We start from the raw sequence: 8,652 nt of genomic DNA, 5'->3' as shown, positions 1-8,652 counted from the left end.
TGGTTCAGTCCGGTTTACTGAAAAGGCAAGGCGGTGCCAATACAAATAGCTATGCTTGATGTTTGTTTGCATAAATTGTTTTGAAAGGCTTCACCAGCAGGTTATTTTTTGGGGGAGTGAGACAGAGCGAGAGGGAGAGAAAGGGAGAGGGGGGGGGGGTGGATTATGATGGGGAAGCACAAAAAAGCCGACCATGGTGGAATAATCCTAACCAAGCTGACAGTTAGATTTCCTTTGCTGTGGGGGAAAAACTAAATGTAATGGAGTCTTTCTTTTCTTTCTTTCTTTTCTGCAGGATTCCTGGCATTGAGTTCAGACTGTGACTGTGAAGTCAAAGCATGTTAAATGTGTGTGTGTGTGTGCCCGTTGTCTACTGAAGTGTGTGTGTGTGTGTGTGCGTGTGTAGTGTAGTGTAGTGTCGAGTCACTGTGCACACACAACATCGGCATTATCTTGAACATCATGTTGAGAGTTCAGATGAAAGCGGCCCTCTACAATCATCTCAGAACACATGTCGTCCTAAACGAAAGGGCCGGCGCTCGCCAGTTTCACTTTGAGGCGGATCCCGCAGGTCAAGGCCGCGACGCAGCGAGGGAAACGCAAGGTCATGTAGCAAGGGGAATTAGGCTTGTGTTCCAATGGCGGGGAAAAAAAAAAAAAAAAACACATCCCTCCGGCGAAAGATTTACCTTCCATTATGGTACGCATGTCTTTTATTTTGTTTTTCCACTGCGGTCCAGGGGAGAGAAAGCACATGGAAACCAATTGGTAGTCATCATCACTTAGCCGCGGTTATGCTACAGCTCGGGGAACATTGACCTGAATGCTTTCATGTGCAGGTACGTGTGCCGGCTCTGAGCTAAATGCTACCAGACAGGTTTCTGTGTAAGCTGTACAGTTGGAGGCTTGGGGAGCGTCCTATCCAAAGCACCCTATAGGATGTGAATAGCAATTTTGCCAATGACAGTTCAATCTCCCGGGCCCTCTGTTCCTTATTTGCTGCCGGGGTCCTTGAGGTCCGCCCGGGTTCGCCCCCCAAATGGATCCAGATGCGGCAAAAAAAACGAAAATCCACTTCCTGTCCACCTTTTGCCTTTGTCTCTCGCTTTGTCTCTCACTGTATATCCTCACACTTAAACTTGTGTTAAGATCGTCTCTAAGAGTATGACTGGTTCCCGAGAGCCTGCGATTCACCGTCTGCTGATGACCAGCCACAAGGCCGCTCGTAAACAAACATTTAGTTCCTTGGGAGGATAAGCAAAGGGAAAGGGAATACCCTACTCAAATACTCACACCCATGACTCGTTTTGGTATTTTATCGTTGTTTATATTGCTCTATTGTCTGCAACGACATCATCATAAAAACCAAAAGAATGCCCATGTATTTAATAGATGGGAACACTTATTTTATGACCTTGTATTTTGTGTTGCCTTGTATTGTTTCTAATTTCTCGGTTATTTTTCTTAAGCAAGGGATTTGGAGGCAGGTACGGTCTGTCCTCGGGAGAAAGTTGGCACCCCCTCACGCTAATAGAAAACAGAACATCTCCTTCCCTCCGTCTCCTCACTTGTGATGTTTCGCCTTCTCCTCCACATTCTTTCTGCTCCGTCAGTTGGATCGCATCTTCGACACAGCAATTTTCATTTTCATATTTTTTCTCTCGAATCATTCAAATCACACGCACTGAAGCAAGCCCTTCTCAAAGTAATTTTCCTCTACTGTTAACAATTCCCTGTCTACCTACCTCTAGAAGAAAAAAAACACCACAACCTAAACATGCTCCTTCAAGTGTACCTAACTCAAAAGCAGATGTTATACGGCTGCCAACATCAAAAGGTCTGTCTTAATGTAAAAAAGGTGAAATCATATATTCTTGATTGGCCTCGTTGCTGGTTAATGTAAACAGGCTCAGAACATGGCTGCTGAATGAACTCTGACCTTGCCCTTGTGGGCAATGGTTCCTCGGATTTCCAAAAAAACAAAACAAAAACCTCTACTTTCAGCCCAAGCTTGTTAGAGCTAATTTCTGATTTGCAGATTGTCAAGCTTACTTTGGGGGAAACCGCAGGGCCAGACCCTGGAAGGGGCTCTGTTCAGTGAAAGCACAGGCACCTCTAAATAAGGAGAGTATCCTTGAAGTCCCTTCTCTCAGAATGCTTGTTTTCCAACCTCAAGATGTTTTCTATTTGGAGGAAGTGATATGAAGATTGCTGACATTCTGCCTAATTATCTCAATAATCTTCCTTTCTTTCTTTCTTTCTTTCTTTCTTTCTTTCTTTCTTTCTTTCTTTCTTTCTTTCTTTCTTTCTTTCTTTCTTTCTTTCTTTCTTTCTTTCTTTCTTTCCTTCTTTCTTTCTTTCTTTCTTTCTTTCTTTCTTTCTTTCTTTCTTTCTTTCTTTCTTTCTTTCTTTCTTTCTTTCTTTCTTTCTTTCTTTCCATCCCCTCTCTCTCTCTCCCTCTCGCCCCTCTCTCTCTCTCTCGCCCTCTCTCTCTGGTACAATATACACTGTAGTGTTAAACATGTCAAACGAGGCTTGGAGTCGTTGGGGCGAGTGCCGTATTTAAATACGTACAGTGAATGAAAGTCCTTCAGCCGGTGTTATGTTTACATTAGTCCCGGGAAAACATACCCGCCGAGGACGTTGTTAAACAGCTCCTGGCTGGCAAGTCGGAATTCCAAATGTCAAAGCCAGCCGTGTCACCCTTAGGTGTTAGGGGGTAAATATACAGCGCTACTTTGAGGCAAACTGCTGGGGGAAGAAGGAAAAAAAACACTTGACATTTAAGTACACATCGCTGACAGAGTCAAGCAACTGTTTTACATTGGCGCCGAAAAAAAAAAAGAAAGTCCCCTCCAGATTTAGACGGCTGGGATGGTTTAGTGCGGCAGGCTGAAGCGTCTTTCAACACCGTGTTCAACTCTCACTCACATCCGTCAGACAACAAGGGCCTGGGCTGGAAGGCCCCCGCCTGGCCTATCACAAGGGACCAGAGACAATGCCGTGTGCTGCTGGGTGCACATCCCCATGTCGGCCACTTACCAGACCGGGAGCCATGTTGGCCTCAGTCCCTTCATCTCCTCCTCACCACATTCCTCCTGGCTGCTGCTGTTCTAGCTTGGGTGTGTGTGTGTGTGTGTGTGTGTGTGTGTGTGTGTGTGTGTGTGTGTGTGTGTGTGTGTGTGTGTGTGTGTGTGTGTGTGTGTGTGTGTGTGTGTGTGTGTGTATTTGTGTGCATGTTTAGATGTGTGTATGTGTGCATGCGTGTATGCATGCATGTGTATAGATGTGTGTGTGTGTGTGTGTGTGTGTGTGTGTGTGTGTGTGTGTGTTCAAGCGTTGGCATGTGTGCGCGTATGTACTTACGGAGGGTTTGTTGGTGTTTCCGTGCAGAACGGTGTCCGGGTGTACTGAGCGGTTGACCTTTTCCAGCGGCGGGTGTGAATACAGACAGGGCCAGCAGCACTGTACTCGCCCACTAATCTGTTTATTGATGCCTGGCTTTGGGTCCTGCCTCGCTCAGCTTCCCCGCCCCGGTGGGAGAGTCCTCCAGCTCTGCACTCCCCGTCCCCCTCTGTCCCTCTGTTTGGACAGAGTCTGTTCTGTTGGACTCTAATCGTCCCTTCATTCATGTTTTGTATCTGTCTGTTGGGTCTGTATCCGCCAAGACTCACATTGTATAATAGTCAATTATACAGCGCAATTGAAAATTGGTTACTTATCTTAAGTGATCAATTGGTTTCAAGTTGTTTAAGTGCTGAAATTACACCGAATGGAGTGAGTGTGGAGTGTGGGTATCATCTGTTATGCAATTAAACCTTCGGCTGCTGCTCCTTATTTGTGCTTCCAATGATCCTCAATCCTATCATGATTCAATCACAAAGTCAACAAGACATCTGAGTGGCTGGAGGTAATGCACCCTAAAAAGATTAGTTTGTAAATCTAAACCTGCACACACACACGCACTGGTGTCCGCGAGGGCCTGGTGATTTGTATGTGGGGAGATTAAACAGTCTGGAAATGCACACGCTGCAAGGAGATGTTCCTGACAGGATGGTCAGAATTCCACATTTTATGAAACACATTATACATGAATACATTCATGTATAATAGACCATAAACAGATGTGTTTATGTGGCTGTTTTCTCCCTTCAATTAAAATTCAAGATGTGTATGTGTATCAATATATTTGAAAGACACTTGTGGTCCTGTTTAGTATAAATATGATTATGGAGCCTGACGTGACCTCATTGTTTATGAGTCCAATAGGGACTGGGTCGGTACAGACACTGCTGTGGTTAGAGCGTTTCTAACCACTATGTCCACGTCAAATAGCTCTCTTCCTAACACTAACTAATCCTATGAACACTGCTGAACACTCACACACAAACACACCAACACACACACACACACACACACACACACACACACACACACACACACACACACACACACACACACACACACACACACACACACACACACACACACACACACACACACACACAAACACACACAAGCTTACTGTCTGATCGTACTCTAGAGATGGTTAAGACACACACACACACACACACACACACACACACACACACACACACACACACACACACACACACACACACACACACACACACACACACACACACACACACCACCTTCAGCTACATCCTACACTCCCAAACAACTCTCGAACAGACACACACACAAATAACAATACACACATGTTAACTTCACCAACACACTACCCCCACAACTCCCAATTCCACGCACACACAGACACACACGCACACACACGCAAGAACCATGCACACACACGTGCGCGGACCCTGGAGCTGTCGACGCAGGGGTTTGAAGAGGTTTCCTCCAGGATGCGGGGGTGCGTGTTCCTGCTCCATGTGACACGAAGCAGATGTCATCTTGACCCTATCTCCTTGAGAACCGGACACCCAATCACGTACCACTGTTGGCTTTGAAACGCTTGCAGAGGTCTCACCCCCCCGTCCCTCCCACCCTCCCGCCCCCTCACCCTCCCCCTTCCCCGACCAACCCACTCTCCCCCACCGCCCCACCAAAGAGTGTGTCTTGATTCTTCCGGACTGATGAGTCCAGAAGAATGATGATAAAGTCAGTCTTTTCTTTCTCGAGGATTTGCTATCAGGCCGCCCCCTCCATAGCCTTCCGATGTGTTATGTTATACCTTCACGCCGGAGGTACACACGCTAGGGGACAGGAGCTACCTTCTCAGCATGCGGTGAAGTAGGAGAACTACTGCTTCTACTGGCACGGCTTCGCCAGAGTTCAGTCCCTCCCCGTTTACGCTCCGCTCTGAGGTCCAGAACCTTGGCTACCGTATTCTCTGACCTCTACTACTTCAAAACACACACAGACGCACACACACGCACGCACGCACATGCAGACCCACACACACACACAGACACGCACACACACACACACACATGCACGCACGCACATGCAGACCAACACGCGCACACACAGATGGGCAAATGCACACGCACACAAACATGTAAAGGGGAACACGCACACTGACACATGCACATACACACACTGACACACACACACACACACACACACACTGACACACACATACGCACACACAGGCCTCCCGGGGAGTGGAGTGTGCGGGGCGGACCTCGGAGCCCTGACCTCATTACTATTCTGAACTGGCGGTGAGAAGAGGACTTGCGCCGTGTTCCCAGTGCAGCTCAGCCTCCCCCCACACACCTCCCCCCCGAACGCCGGCGCCAGGAGATGTGTTGGGTGGTGGGTGGGTGCTGCAGGCGGAGGGGGGCGGCGGGGGGGACGACGACACACAGGGCAAGCCTCTCCCCTGCCTGACCCCCCCCCCCTCCCTCACCTCACCACACGCTTCCTCTGCCTCCCAGGAGACAGGCTGTGTCTTCTGCTTTGTGTCGGGATGGGAGGAGGGGGGGAGATTGGGGGTGTCCTCAGCGCCAGACCCCGCCCCCCCCCCCCCCAAGAGAAAGATCCACTTGCTCCAACTCACTGTGTGTGCCCCTCTCCGTCCGGCTCAGCCTTCTCTGCTACTCTGCTATTCTGCCCGTGTAGGAAAGAAAATAAGGTCCAAAAGAAATACATGAATAGTCTGCTTCAACCCCACCCTCACTCACTTCCCTCTCCCCCTTCCCTCGTCCCCTTCCCTCTCTCGCTTCCCTCTCTCCCTTCTCTCTCTCCCTTCCCTTTCTCCCTCCCTCTCTCTGCATCTTCTTCCAGCTCCCCCTTCCCCCTCTCCTTCCCCTCCCCCCTCACCCGGTGCACGGATCAATAGTCTTAATTGGCCCGCTCCCTCTCCGCTACATTGACTGTAGCCACTAATAAAGCCGCTATTGATTGGCACTTTGTTGAACAGTTGGTCGTGCGCTGAGAGCTGCCCTCTAATGCTATTCTTACAGCAACCTCTCCCTGTTTGCCAGTTGCTTAATGTCATAAATTATGTCCGTCGATTTGGGGGAATTTTTCATTGCACACTTTTTCTTTTTTTCTTTTGTTGGGGGTTCCTAATCAATGAGGGGGGCTGGCTGGTATTCCAGAGGACGGGCTGAGCTCCTGTGTGTTGATAGATGATCCGCAGCCCTGGTGATGATGGAGACACAGAGTAGACAGTCTGGGCACTCCCAACCCCCCCTCTGTCCACTCAACGTCTCATTTCTGAATTCAATTTGGACCTTTTTAGACGAGAAACCCCCTCCCCCTTTTTCTCAGGTAGCAAAAAGACGATTCGGCCCCGTCTTCGCTTGGCTCCGGGTTCGGTTCCCGTTCCCCGACTCTGGTCGAATCCCCTGACTGAATTAGCTCCAGGTGTGAATGAATAACTGCAACATTCACTTTAAGAACCGCTTCGGCTGAACTTGTTCAATGTCTGAACCGGCTGATTCCTCTTCTCTCTGGATTGTTTTCCAATCAGAGCGGTGAAATTTTCGGCTCGGCCCGTCGGAAGCGCTGCAGACCACTAGAAACCAGCCCTGCGGTATCAACTCAATATCCAGTTTCATTGCAATTAGCAGGCAGCCTATTTCTCCGAGAGGCTCTTCTGAAGCATTAGTCAATGGCGGGTCTCCTGGGTAAGCCGTTGAAATCTGGAAATGGGTTGTAAGTACCTCGGCGAAAGATTTAATTATCTCCATTAAATATTCAATGATCGATAGAATTTGTTTTAGCCGATCGATAGGTGAACGGGCCCGTGAAGGACAATGTGGAAAGTTGCTATTTGCATTTCAAAGCAGCTTGTCACAAACCCCCCCCCCCCCACCCCCCCCGATTGGAAATCCATACCATTTTGTACGGCGGTATTTCATATTTAGAGGTTTTATCTCCTTATCTCTGACTGCTATTGATTGCGCCTCCTTTATTTACTGCCCACGGAACCACCTTACGTTTAAAGTGTCAAAATATATATTTTTAAGAAGGCCGCTCTTATTTCTCCACGTCGTGCCCTCCCCCCCCCCTCAGATCTCCCTCCTCTAACTCCTTCACTTCTTAATCTCCCTATCGCTCTGATTGTTATATCTCTTCCTGCCGTTTTAAAGCTTTTGCCCTTCCCTGCCTTTCATTGTCACTGTGTCTGTCTCCGAGCTACCGTTACAGCCCTGCACCCCCCCTCTAACGCTCTCACTTTCTTCATCTTTCTCTCCCCCCTTTCTCTCCCTCTTCCTTTCTCCTTCTCTCCCTCCATCCCTCTCCCTATCTGTCTTTCTGTCTCACAAACCCTCGCTTTCTCGCCTGATCTATCGCTCTGTCGCTCTCGGTTCCATTCTCTCTCTCTCTCTCTCTCTCTCTCTCTCTCTCTCTCTCTCTCTCTCTCTCTCTCTCTCTCTCGCTCTCTCTCGCTCTCTCTCGCTCTCTCTCTCTCTCTCTCAGCCCAACCTCCCTTCTCTAAATTTTGCCTTTCCCTCCAAACCCCATTTTTCTCTCTCTGCCTCTCTCCCCCCACTTCTATATCTCTATCTCTCTCTCTCTCTCTCTCTGTATCTGTGTGTCTCTCGGTGTCTTGCTCTCAATCCCCATCTCCCCCACTCTCTCGGTAGAGTTTGGAGATTAAATCTTCTCATCCTCCTCCTCCTCCACTGCTCCCAGCTCGCCGGGGTGTGCATTTGCACATTATTCAAATAAATATCTGGGAGGTGCCGGGGGAGTACTCCCAGTCTCTTCAAAGAGGCAGACGAAGCACCCCCCCCCCCCCCTCCCTGCCCTCCCCCCACCAAACCCCTTCCCCTCTCTCCCCCACCCTCACCCTCACCCCTCATTACCATTCCGCAGTGCTTGTTCCTGCAGAGTCCTATTCTGTTTACCTGAACCATCTCTAATGGCTTGTCTCTCTTTCTTTACCCCCTCCCACCTCTCCTCCCCATCCAACACACACTCACACACACACACACACACACACACACACACACACACACACACACACACACACACACACACACACACACACACACACACACACACACACACACACACACACACACACACACACACACCTTTACATGCTCACAAAATTTAGCCGGGTTCAAGTGGGTGGAGCACCACGTACGTTGGGGTCCCACCCGGGCTTTGATCGTCATCGCACAGCTAGTGAGCGCAGCGCGATTCAGCCTCGGCCCAGAAACAACGCAC

The sequence above is a fragment of the Gadus morhua genome, chromosome 14, assembly GCF_902167405.1.
Source record: "Gadus morhua chromosome 14, gadMor3.0, whole genome shotgun sequence".
Lineage (NCBI taxonomy): Eukaryota > Metazoa > Chordata > Actinopteri > Gadiformes > Gadidae > Gadus > Gadus morhua.
The sequence above is the reverse complement of the archived record's forward strand: the minus strand, read 5'-3'. Positions refer to the sequence as shown.